General features: G+C 50.8%; 1 protein-coding gene across 5 annotated transcripts in view; it reads right to left on the bottom strand.

The window, feature by feature from the left end:
• Positions 1–12,682, bottom strand: part of RAP1GAP2 (RAP1 GTPase activating protein 2) — a 188,516-nt gene that overhangs the window by 86,185 nt on the left and 89,649 nt on the right. The window contains exon 1 of one of the 5 annotated variants that reach the window (XM_040455545.1): positions 12,518–12,536. The exons of the other annotated variants lie outside the window; for them this stretch is intronic. The gene's annotated coding sequence lies outside the window, so the exon portion shown is untranslated. Of the gene's footprint in view, positions 1–12,517; positions 12,537–12,682 lie in introns of those variants that run through there. 5 annotated transcript variants of the gene reach the window in all.

The following is a 12,682-nucleotide window of genomic DNA, read 5'->3' as shown; positions in this document are numbered from 1 at the left end:
GACGCGGTAGCAGATGCACCCATTCTGACTGAGGAGGCCGCCGCCGTCCCCACTTAGGCACGGTCTCCCTAAGGATGTCTCCAGGAGCACCTGAGTTGGGGAGGTAGGCAGTGGACACGGTGGTGGGGCCCTAGCGCCTGGCAGCCTGACCCCCTGGGTCTGCCCAGCTGATTTTGCAGCCGGTGGCTTGTCACTGCTCCCCAGCCCCCAGTAGCCCCAGCCCCAGGCCACTCGCTAGTGTTGATGGTACTGGCCACAAGGGGGCCTGGTGAGCCATATGGGGAGTCCAGACCCACAGCTGGGCTCCAAGTCACTCCCTGTGATGAAGGGGATGAAGTGGAGACAGGTGATGCCAGAGGTCTATCTAAAGAGAGGGCTGATCTTTTACAGACTCGGACACACTTCCAGGACCTCTTCAGGTCCCCAACGCGCAGGTGATGTGCCCTAGCCCCAAGGCACAGCCCCACTTTCACTAAATTGGGAGTTCCTTTTGGCCACGAGGCTTGGGCTGGAAGGCTTGCACTCACCCATATGACCTCTCCTAGCACCACCAAGCAGCCTGGATTTGTCCCGCCCTGGGAAACAGTGTGCCCTGAATGCAAAAGGAGCCCACTGCCTTCTCAGGGCAGGGCAGTCATGGGGTCTTAGCTACCAGGATAGTCTGGCCATGCATAAGAGACCCCACCTCCAGCTCAGCTATGCTTGGCCAATCTGGTCCGTTCTGGGGAATTCTGTACACCTTAGGTGACACAATCTTCCTGTCCCCATGGCTAATCAATCTGGCCCCATAGCTCCCCTGAAACTGCTCTTTTCAAGGTCACCAATGACCTCCATGTTGCCAAATCCAAGAACTTTTGCCCTTATCATCATCTCTCAGCACCACTCCCGCTTCCAAATTAGCATTTCCAAATACATATTTGTTTTCCCACTTCGTTGCCTCATGAATATCCAAACACAGGACCTCCAAAATTGGGCCCCTGATATTCCCCCCAGAACCTTTCCAAGCCTTTCCATCTCAGAAAAATGGGTCCAAAACACCCATCGCTCAAGTCCCATCTAGGACAACTAGACATCTAGCTCCCGCCCCTGTCCAGCCCAACAGCACCCCTCTTCACTCAACCTCTTCAATATAAGTCAAATCCATCCATTTCTCCTCATCTGCACCACGAACCCACCCCCAGTCTCAAGCCCCCTCCAACTTTTTGCCCAGACTAAAGCAGCAGACCCCAATCTGATCTCCCTCCTTCCACTTTTGCTGATCTACAGTCCATGGGGCCCATGCCCACCACAGAGCTCTCTGTGAAGTTGAAGGCACAATCTGGATGCACAGCCCCAGAGCCCTGAACCAGGCCGGGCGACCAGCTCCTGCCTTCGAAGCCCCATCCAGCTGAGGAGTCCAGGCTAGCCCCAGGGTCTCTCAAGAGTCTAGCCCAGGTGACCGGGTGATCGTCCTCCTGGGGCTGAGGCCGAAAGTCCCCCGCCCCCTCCGTGTCCCTGACAACAGCTGATAGCCAATTCCCAGAAGAGACCATCTGGGTCTTGGTGCACAGCACCCCCCACGCTCGTGCATCAAGGAGATTTAGAGATTATCAGTGAGCTGGAAGGCCCTGCCGGGGTGTTTGCACGCCCTGTGATATTGCGTTTTAAACATGTGTGTCTGTTTACTCTCCCTGCCAGGGCTTTGCTGTCCGCCCCGTAGCCAGGCAACACTATCTGACCTGGGGGACCGTGAGGGGGACTTTCTGTGCCAGGCAGGTCACCTGGGGAGGGTTATCTAAGTGCAGCCAGTCTCAGCATAATGAAGCTCCTGTCTCTGCTCCCACACCTTGCCTTCCTCACCCTCAGATGATCCCGGGCCACAGGCCCACAGGTCCACAGCAGACCACTCTGATGAGAAGAAGTAAAGTAAATGGGAGGAAGAGGACAGTGTGTGGTAAGAGGCCAGGCAACGGCACCTCCTTTCAAGAAAAGATTGGACAGCTCCAAATCAGGGCTGAGTGAAGCTCACATAAGTCACTTTTCTGCCCTCAAGGCAGGGTAATATATTTCCACCTGGAGGGGGAAATCAGCAAATTGCTGACCCGAGGTAACAGAATTCAGGTCACATCTCAGCTCTCAACAGTAGGAGTGCTGTGTGCCCTTTGCTCTGTGGAAAAGCTTAGGGACAAATGACGTGCTTATCCTCAAAACCCAAGAGTGAGGAAGGACATTTGAACTCATATAACTGGTCATGGGCTCACAAAGCAATGAAGTCAGGCAGACAGACAATCAGCCACCGAGCATGGAACCCCAAAAGAGGAAGACCTACTGTGTGTTGGCTTCTCGGATTTCCTTAGAAAGTAGGGAAAAGTCCTCCATCTTACAGATGAGAAGCTCAAGTCTAACAAAGCCCAGTGTCTCCCACTGAACCGTGGAGGTGGCCTGACCTTGCCACAGCTGAATAATAAGACCCTCCAAAAGATGCTCTTGTCCTGACCCTCAGAACCTGTGAATATATGAGGCGCATATAAGGGGAATTGGGTTACGGATGGAATTAAGGCCGCTAAGTCGGCTGACCCTAAGATGTTTAGAGGTCCTAGACCATACAGGTGTGCCCGATGTAATCAAGAGTCCTGATAATCAGGGGGCCAGACGGAGAGAAGCAGGGAGACGGCAAAATGGGAGGACTTAGCCCAACGTCGCTGCTCCAAATGGAAGGGAGGAGCCCCGTCAACACCTTGTTTAGCTCAGTGAGACCCACCTCAGACTTCTCACCTCCAAACATGATGAAAAACCTGTGTTATCTTAAGCCGCTAAGTTGGTGGTCGTTAGTTTCAGCAGCCACAAGAAGCCAGTACTGACCTCTTGACAGGAACCATCCAAGAAGATTTTATGGAAGGGAGGAGCACCATGCCTCTCACTGGGTAACCTCTCCTCGCTCCTCAAAACTGAAATGCTCTGCGGCCTGGGGTGAACTTTTACTTTGGTATTTTGATATCCGCCTTGAAGCCCTTTGCCGACCTTCCAAGAAACCAGGTGTGGACTCCTGACCGCCACTGGGCCTGGGACTCATGCAGCAAGAAGAAAGGCTGCCCGAGCAGGTGGCAGAGAACCCAGACATGCAAAGAAGAATTGGGGCCCTGCCTGTCCACGGCAACTCAGGCTGGTCTGATGAGCCGGGATGCCTGGGCCTCCTGGCTCCCACCTATGCTGCCAGCACTAACCTCGGGGGCCTTGGGCTCTGGGTCCTTGGGCATCAGCCCTGCTCTCTGGCCCAACCCTGACACTTACTAGACCCTTCCAGCGCCGGAAGACCCACCTTCCTGCTCCCCAGATCTGACCGTGGTTCCTAAGCTACTTTCTGCTTTACTATTCTGGTGTTTGAAGGATTTGCTCTGGGGCTCCCAGACCCCCAGGATCCATCCCCTCATGGGGAAGTTACAGAGAGAGCATCATGCAAGGATTTCCTGCCTTTGTGAGTTTACCCAGGCTGCCCTTGTCTTCACACCCAAGCAGGGACCACTGGACCCCTTAGTGGAGGTCATGTCTCATCTTGGGTCACTCTCAGGGGTAGTTTCTGGGGCTTTTGCGTCCTTGCAGCCATCACACGCTCAAAGACTAGAGATCGTATCTTCCTAGTTCAACAAAAGGTCACCAAGTATGAGGGGACAGAGAAAAATAAGTCACAGCTCCTGCCTCCTGCTTCACATGGCCTGACTCTCCTGACCACAGAATGACCACCCCAAAAGGACACTCAGTTGCTGTCCCAAACTCTATCTGGACATCCAAGGGGAGGTTAGGAGGGGGGCAGGGAGTGGTGGGGATCCAACTGGATTCTCAGAATCATCCTGATCCCCAATACATCTCTGGGGTGAGATGCAATTCGGGTCTCCTGAGCCCGGGCCACCCACCAGGACTAGCCTCTGAGAGGGAGAACCCTAGAAAAAACAGGTGAACATCTGGCAGAGGTCTTAAACCCCGCCACTTTCAGGAGCTGGGGAGGATATGAAGAGCATGTCCCTCCCAATAATACTGAAAGGAATCTTTCAACATCATGTTGGTCAAAGGAAGCCTATGTGAGGACTAACTGGGTGGGGCCAAGCCCACCAGCCCTCCACCTCACCTCTCCCATCCCCTTCCACCCTTCCTCCCACTTTCTCACCCTCCACCCCCTCCTTGCCTCTTCTCCCCTCCCCACCCCCTTTCCCTTCTCGCCAGTCTCCCTTTCCTCTTCTGCTGCACATGACGCCACCCGGTCATCCACCCCTCACTCCTGGCTTTCCATTTAGAGCTAACCAGCCATCATATTAACATCTGACATTTCAGAAACTTCTCTATCCTGCTGCCAAATCAAATCAGCTCAGGGGCACCTGGGTAGCTCAGTCGGTTGGGCGTCCGACTTCAGCTCAGGTCATGATCTCACTGCTCGTGGGTTTGAGCCCGCGTCGGGCTCTGTGCTGACAGCTCCGAGCCTGGAGCCTGCTTCAGATTCTGTGTCTCCCCCTCTTCTCTGCCCCTCCCATGCCCATGCTCTGTCTCTCTCTGTCTCTCAATAATGAATAAATGTTAAAAAAAATTTTTTGAAAAAAAAATCAAATCAGCTCAGCCTACATCATTTGCTAACAAACCCAATTCACTCCCAAAACGGGCTCCATTTCCGCGTGTAACTAAGCCAGGGGGGGCTCCAAGGGCTCCCTCCACAGACACCCTGCCAGGCCAGCCTCCTGCTCCTTAGCAGGGCTGCTCCCATCCAAAAGAGTGTGTCATGCCCGCTGAGGGGCCAAGTTCACAGACTTGAGTCGCCTCCTCCCCTCCAAAGAGCCAACCTCTATGTTATAAAGTTGAAATAATTTAGCAAAATAATAATAATGTCTCTACCCACAAAGATCTGTCATTGTTTGTTTGCTTGTTTGTTTTAATCTTTTATTTCATCTTTAGAGGACTCTTCCAGAAATTAGGATCTCCTACAGAGAGGAAACATTTACCTAAACTTCAGCAAATCCTTCTGAGCTGCTTCTGTTTTTTTCCTCAGTGGTTAAATGCAAATAAAATCAAATTTAACTCTTTTTATTACAAAGGAGCACAAACGGTGAGATCCCATTTATTTATGCCTCTGTCTGGGTGTACAATGCCGAGATGTCTGTACCCTTAGCAAATGGTAGGAAGGAACTTGTCTGGATGGTAGGATTATTATTAGGACTTTTTTCCTACTTTCTTTGTACTTTACAATCGCTCAATTTTTTAAATAAGAGACATGTATCATTTTATCAAAAATAGTTTGGTTTTTGTTGGGTTTTTCACTTGCAAAAAAGTCTTATGAAAATTCTCCTCCAAGAAAATACTAAGCTTTTTTGTTCAATGCCACATTCTTAAGGCTGGATCGGTCAATGAAGACTCATAACTATCTGTTATGAATATTTTTTTTAATGTTTATTTATTCTTGAGAGAGAGACAGAGAGATAGAGCATGAGCCAGGGTGGGGCAGAGAGAGGGAGACACAGAATCCGAAGCACGTTCCAGGCTCTGGGCTATCAGCACAGAGCCCAACACGGGGCTCAAACCCACCAACCGCAAGATCATGACCTGGGCCAGAGTCAGATGCTCTGTCATGAGACAGAGACAGAGACAGATGCCTGTCATGTAGCCCCAGGCCGAAGGAACGTGTGGAACTACCAGAAACTGGAAAAAGCAAGCAAGGATTCTCCTCCCCTAGCGCCTCTGGAGGGAGCACAATCCTACCGACGCCTTGGTTTCAGACTCCTGGCCTCCAGAACTGCGAAAGAATAAATTTCTGTCATTTTAAGCCACGAAGCTTGTGGCTTTTTGTTACAGCAGCCCCAGGTAAGGAATATATACTCCAAGACCTGAAACTCCATTTCCACACTCATCTAGGAGCAGAGAATCTGCCAGGGGCCGGGGTGGGGGAGCCAATGGGAGAGACACACACAGGAGGTACTTACTTGGGCTCATAACTGTGGGGGTGCTACCTCTTCAGGAACAAAAAAAGAACCCACCATCCATTGACTCCCAAAGTACCAGACACACTAGGCAAGTGTCAGGTAAATGACACACATGCATGGGAGTGGGGGAGAAAGGCAAGGCATGGAATCTGGGAGGGCCCCCTCCCGAGCCACTCTCTTCGAGGAAGTGTCTATGGCAGCTGGAAGAGAAGAAGAGTGGGATCATCAATGAAACCACCCCACAAGCATTCAGCTCACTGCCCACAATAATAACCACTGGCATCCATTACATACCAACACGTAACACGAGCATGTGCTTTGAGAAGCCCTCATTCACCCACTGCCTTCTGTAATCCTCGCAGCAACCCTGTGGGGTGGGCTCAGTCTACAAACGAAGGGACTGAGATTCACGGATCACTGAACTGCACAATGTCACATACTTACTAAATTCCAGGCCCCAGGCTCTGTCCCACACATTCATCACAAGAGGCAGGACCCAAAATAAGCAGGGATGTCAGAGTTGGGGTTAGGACAGCTGGTCAAGCCTTCAAAGGCAGGTGGCATGACTAGTGCTGGAGCAGTGAAGGAAGCATCCCTTGGGAGACTCCCAAAATGCCAACTGCTCTATTAGGGCACAAGACCTGTCTAGAAGCATAGACTCGTTTTAGTATTAGCCGCAGGCAATAGGAATTAGGAAGGACACTCCTAACGGGGATAAACAGATCGTGAAATGCATTCCAAGGCCAACCATGGACTCTCCAAGGCCCTGAACTGCCCGGGTCTACACTCAGGCCAATCCCAAAATCCTTTATGCAGATGCTGGCCTTGCAGGTCCTTTCTGTCAGCATGGGGACCAGCCTTGCCTGTAACCCCTGACTGGCTCTGGGCAGCCCAACCAAAAGGGATGGAAACATGATCCAGAGAATAATCCCTCCCCGAAGACCCCTTCCCCAAGTCTGAGTTTGCTGGGCAGGACCCTTTGTTTGGGTCTTTTTCCAAGACCCTCACTGTCACCCACATTTATCAGGAAGGGTTTGGGGTCTAATACACAGGGCTCAGGTGGGGCCAATCACACAAAATGCAATTTCAGTTTTGTTCATTGGACAGGGAGAGGCACCTCAACCATGCTTGCCAGGTAGAGCAAGAAATCAGGAGAAACTGAGAAGAAACTATATTAACAGAAAAATCAGTATACTTCCTTCTAGACTTTCCCTCTAAGCATTGCTGTTCTCTGGAGGAATCATAATGACTAACATTTCTGGAGAACATGCTAAGTGCCTCTGTTCTAAGTGATAAGCATACATGATGTCAATTCATCTCCACCACAACCACACGAAGCAGGTTCTCTTATGTCTCTATTCTACCAATGAGGAAACTGAGGCACAGAGAAGTTACACAGCTAGGAAGTGGTAAAACCCTAAGCCCAGGCAGACTGGCTCCAGAAACTGTGTTCTTAACTACTACTCAATATTGCTTCACATCTTTGAGAAAGAACCTCAAAGGGGCCCAAGTCCAGGTCAAAGGAATGAGATTAGCCTTCACGGTGGGGGAGACCATGTGGCCTGTCAGAAGGAAAGGGGGATGGGCTAGAGACTCAAAGGACAGGGGAAGAGGGTTCCCAAAGAAAGGATTCTGGAAGACTAGCCATTCCCCCCACATAAGGGAGAGAAGGAACAAGGCCCAAGTGGCCCACGTGGCTAGTCCAAGTCCTGTGGTCTAGACTCCAATTAGCAATGTCTAGGAAGCAGGGTTCCTCTCTGATGCCTCTAGTTCAAAGGCCAGGATCCCAAGGCTACAGGGGAACAGGCCACGGACTCTCATGTGCTGGTGGCCCCCAGTTCCCTAGAGAGAAGCCCTGACTATATGTTTCCCAAAGGCAAGAACCACATCACTGCCATCGTAGTTGTTATCATCATCACCATCACCATCACCATCATCAGTGCCTGACTGGCTCAGTTTGTGGAGCATATGACTCTTCATCTCAGGGTTGTGGGTTCAAGCCCCATGGTGAGTATAGAAATTACTGAAAATCTTTTTAAAAATTACCATCATTATCATCACAACCAATTATTGACCATCTACTATGTGTTAGGCACTCTACTAGCTACCTCATGGATTACCTCATTACTTCTCACACCCTCTCCTCCAGGTCAGATGGCCATTGTCCCTCCACTACAGGAGAAGAAATTACAGGTTAGGGAGATTAAGTAACACACTCAAATGATTCACACAAAGGAGTCTGGAATAGCGTTTAAGACAGCACCGGCTCCAGAGTCACACAGACAGACCTGAGTCCATATCCTGGCTCTGCACTCACCAGTTATGGGACCTTGAGCAAATAACTTAACCTCCTCTGACAATTTCAATCAGAGATGCCAGAAGTAATTCATCTCAAATGTCAACTCCAATGACTTGTGGCAGCTGCCTGCAGTGCTTTGATGGAGAGGATTCTGAGACGGCATCCAAACTCATGGGAAAGAGTACTGTGATCTATTACTAACATCCACTGTGGGCCAGGAGGGTGGAGTGACAGCACCAGTGTCAGGGATTTGCCATTCCACGTCTAGAGAAGCACCACGGCTTGGAGAAACAACCATACAAATACACTTATATGACCAGCGGACCTTTGATTAAAGCACCAGAGCAACTGAAAAGCCTTTCCATGTATATATGGGAATACATGGACCTAGACTCCATATCATGCCATACACAATTAAATTGCGATGGGTCTGAGACCTACAGCTAAAACCATAAAGCTTCTAGAAGGAATCTTTGTGATATGCACTGAGCATGCACTTCTTAGGACACTGAAAGCAACAGATATAAAATGAAAAATCAGACATCACCAAAATTAAAACTTCTGCTCATCAAAGGCACTGTTAAGAACAGGTACGAACTAGGGCGCGTGCCTGGCTCAGTAAGTGGAGTGTGTGACTCCTGATCTCAGCATTGTGAGTTTGAGAACCATACTGGGTGTAGAGATTACTTAAAAACAAAATCTTTAAAAAAAAAAAAAAAAGGAATGAACTTGTATCCATACTAAGTAAAGAATGGCTACAAGAAGACAACCCGACTTTAAGGGGGAACACAGGGCAAAAGGAACTATGAGACAGTCCACAACCATGTGAAAAAATGTTCAGCATCACTAGTCATCAGGAAAACGCAAACTAAAACCACAATGAGATGCCCCTATATGCCCACTCAAGTGGCTAAAATTAAATAGACTGACAATGGCAAATGTTGGCGAGGATGTGGAGCAATCGAAATTCTCATAACGTCGCCAGTGGGAATGTAAAACGGTACAACCATTTGGCAATTGGCAGGCACGTATAAGGTTAACCATTCACCTACCTGTCGACCCAGCAATTTCACTCTAGATATTTACCTGAGAGAAATGAAAACACATCTCCAAAAAACAAAAACAACAAAACAAAACAAAGCAAATCAGAATGTGCATAGCATTTGGCTATTCATTACCGCCAAAACTTAGAAATAACCCAAATGTCCCTCAACAGGAGAATGAACAAATTGTGGCACATTCATACAACAGCAATAAAAAGGAACAAACTACCAACACACTGGCAGCTCGAGCAGACCTCACAGACCTTAGGCGGAGCTGAACACAAAGGAACACACAATACAGGATTCCTTTCAAATGAGCTCTAGAACAGGCAAAATAAACTGATAGTGGAAAAAATCAGAGCCCTGGTTGCTTCTGTGGCAGGGGCAAGTCGCGGGGTGGGGAGGAAGATGACTAGAAAGGGACACAGTAGAACATTCTGGGGACACAGAAATTTCCTATCTCTGAATCTGGTATAGGTCACATGAACATATTAATAAAAGTGTAAAGTTAAGATTTATGCATTTCAACGTAAGTAAATTTTGTAAAAAGCAGTTACACCTAAAGTGATGTGCAAGAAGTGTAAGTTAGTTGGCCTTAAAGCATGAACAAAAGCAGGACAACATGCGTGTGTGCACATATGCACGCATGAGGCATGGCTCTCTGCAGGTGGTGCACACAGAGACACCTCCACGTTCTTAAAGCCTCCGAGGTGCATCCCCGCAGACACAGATGCAGACAAGCCCTTTCTCATGGCCACACTGTCCTTGGGCTCCTGGGAAGTAGCTCCCAAGGGGATGATATCTGAACAGGTGACATAAATGGGGTCTGTGTGGGGACCAGAGACAGCCCTCCCAGGGCCCAGAGCATCACCGAGAACCTCTGCCGCAGTAGTAATGAGAGAACAAATATGTCTCCTAATTCTCACATGCCCCTCCAGGGCTTGAAAGGGAGAAACCAAACCTTCCTGCTATGTCCTTGAGCCCTTGTGCCCCAAGAAGGTCCCCAATATCCTTCCCACAAATGCTTCTGTACCTCATCCATACAAAATTGGTAGATCTCAGCGCGGGGCTGACACCCCCTCACCCAACCCTAATGGAGGTGGGGAGCAGTCTCCCTTCCAAGCATGGACAGAAGAGAGGAGGCAGGAACCAGGAACAAACTAAAAGGCTGGCGTTGGGCCTGGGGCCTGGGACCAGCTACGAGCCAGCTACAAGTCCAAGAGGAAAGCTCAGCCCTGCCCCCGTGGGGAGTGAATGGCTGATGGGAGCCTTTGTGCCAGTCTGAGGGCAGTCCCTCTCACACTTCCTCCAGCCCCCTTTGTGCCAGTCTGAGGGCAGTCCCTCTCACACCTTAAAGCATGAGCCTGGGAGGGTGTGAGGAGGAACCTGCACAGCTCTGCCCAAAGGGAATGAAGAGGGTACAGAGAAGAAGGCTCCTAGGACTCCATTTTCTTCCCTGGCATCTGGAAACTAATACCCTCCTGACCTACCCTTGAGGGTTTTGAGAGCATTAATGAGTCATAGAGAGCAGAGTACCACAGGAGCAATGTAGGAACGAGACTTCCTGTTCATCTCCACAGGAGGAACCCCAGGCCCCCATTGTCATCTCCTAGAAGAGAGAAGGTCTGAGAGGGACTGCCCTCAGACTGGCACAAAGGGGGCTGGAGAAAGTGTGAGAGGGGGCTACCCTCAGACTCGCACAAACAGGACTGGAGAAGGTGTGAGGGAGGTGGGGGGCTGCCCTGATATTCGCACAAAGGGGGCTGGAGAAGGTGGGGAAGGGGCTGCCCTCAGACTCACTCAAGGGAGGATGGAGGAGACTGAGCAAAGGTCACCTCCCAGCTTCCCAGGCCACTCCAGGCCTAGTGGAGACCCAGAGACAAGTACAACAGTTCAGATCAAGGTCAGAAGAAGTCCCAGCAATGTCACCTTCAACGAAACGCCCAGCACATTTACTGTGAGCTGGGAGAGAACCGGGAGGGTCAACCCCAACCCTTCACTTCACGAAGCCCAGAAAGGTTGTCGTCTCCGGTCAGTCCCAGGGGGTTAGCCCAACCCCACACTTGCCATCAGGGCCCTTCCGCCTCCCCCACCCCGCCTCCCCAAGAAGCCACCCTCACTCCTCTCCACCCCACTGAGGAGCCACATGACACATTTGAGCTTGTCACATGCTGAGCCATATGGTTTCTTCTGCTCAGTTAAGGCTCCCTGTAGACAGCAGGTTCTTTGAGGGGTGAGGACTGTGGCCTCAGTTTGACCCCACAGAGCCCAGCGCAGCGCTGGGCACACACAGTGGGCCGTCTCCAAACGCCTATTGATCCATTGGGCACGGAAATCAGATCAAAAAACTGTGGACCTGGAAGCAATCCACAGCATTCCCAGGGAGACAGCCCCAAACCCCTCTCCCAGCCCACCCTGCACCATCCACAGTGTGAGTTCGGGCTGGAACTGGGCTCTCGTTCAGCCCATCTGCTTAGCATCTCTTTGGTTGCTTTTTCTCAGTTTCACATTAGAAAAAAAAGAAAAAGAAAAAAAAAAACCCTGAAAAACACAAACAGCAAAGGGGCGGGGGAGGGGGAGTAAAGACCAGTTGCATCAGGCACCCAGCAGGGGCAGAGGCCTGGCCTGGGGAGGCTGGAGGCTTCCTCTGTCCCCTCCTGGTGGGAGGACAAACCAGACCAGCGGCTGTCCTGGCTGTGAGGAGCCGGACTCGGGGAGCGCTTTCCCAAAACTGGTTTGGGTCCTGGAATTTGGACCAGAGGAGAAACACAACTATCTTCAGGGGGAGTCTAATTTCCCACCCAATTTACCTACAAAAGAAATGAATCATCATCCATCCCTGACATTCTGTGACTCCCAAGCTAATCCACCAAAAGGGTGTGCCTGCCACCCCTGCCCCAGGCCTGTGGGGCCAAGGGAACCAGGGGAGACCCGCCCCGCTGCCCAGATGCCGGGAGTGGGGCAGGGGCAGTGCCGCAGAGCCCCCAGGGCCGGAGACCCTGGAGAGAATCCGGCCCCACCCTGAATGTCTCAGAGCTCAGTGTGCAATAAATAACCTAGGGATGTCGGAAGGTATCAGCAAAGCGGAGGCCCGATCCCACCCTGGACATGGACATCACAAGCACCAACCCAATCCGTGCAGGTGAGACCCCACCTAAGACTGACGAGGAAGGAGGGAGCCTCGGGCTGCATCTTTAAAAACACATGTGCAAGGGCTTAATTTAGAAAAGCATTACCTAGAGACAAAGAGTCTGCTGGGATGTAACATTCAAGCGAAACCAGAGAAGCAGCAGATGAAACACAGGCTCTTCCGACCTGGATGTCCCATACAGCCCACAAGGCATAAACATCCACCAGGCACCACCCCCGCCAGGGGACTCAGAGAACAGGGTGGTCGCAGC

This window comes from Herpailurus yagouaroundi, unplaced genomic scaffold (genome assembly GCF_014898765.1).
Source record: "Herpailurus yagouaroundi ecotype Mexico unplaced genomic scaffold, PumYag 215, whole genome shotgun sequence".
Lineage (NCBI taxonomy): Eukaryota > Metazoa > Chordata > Mammalia > Carnivora > Felidae > Herpailurus > Herpailurus yagouaroundi.
Note: the sequence above shows the minus strand (reverse complement) of the source record. Positions and strands in the feature narration are given on the sequence as shown.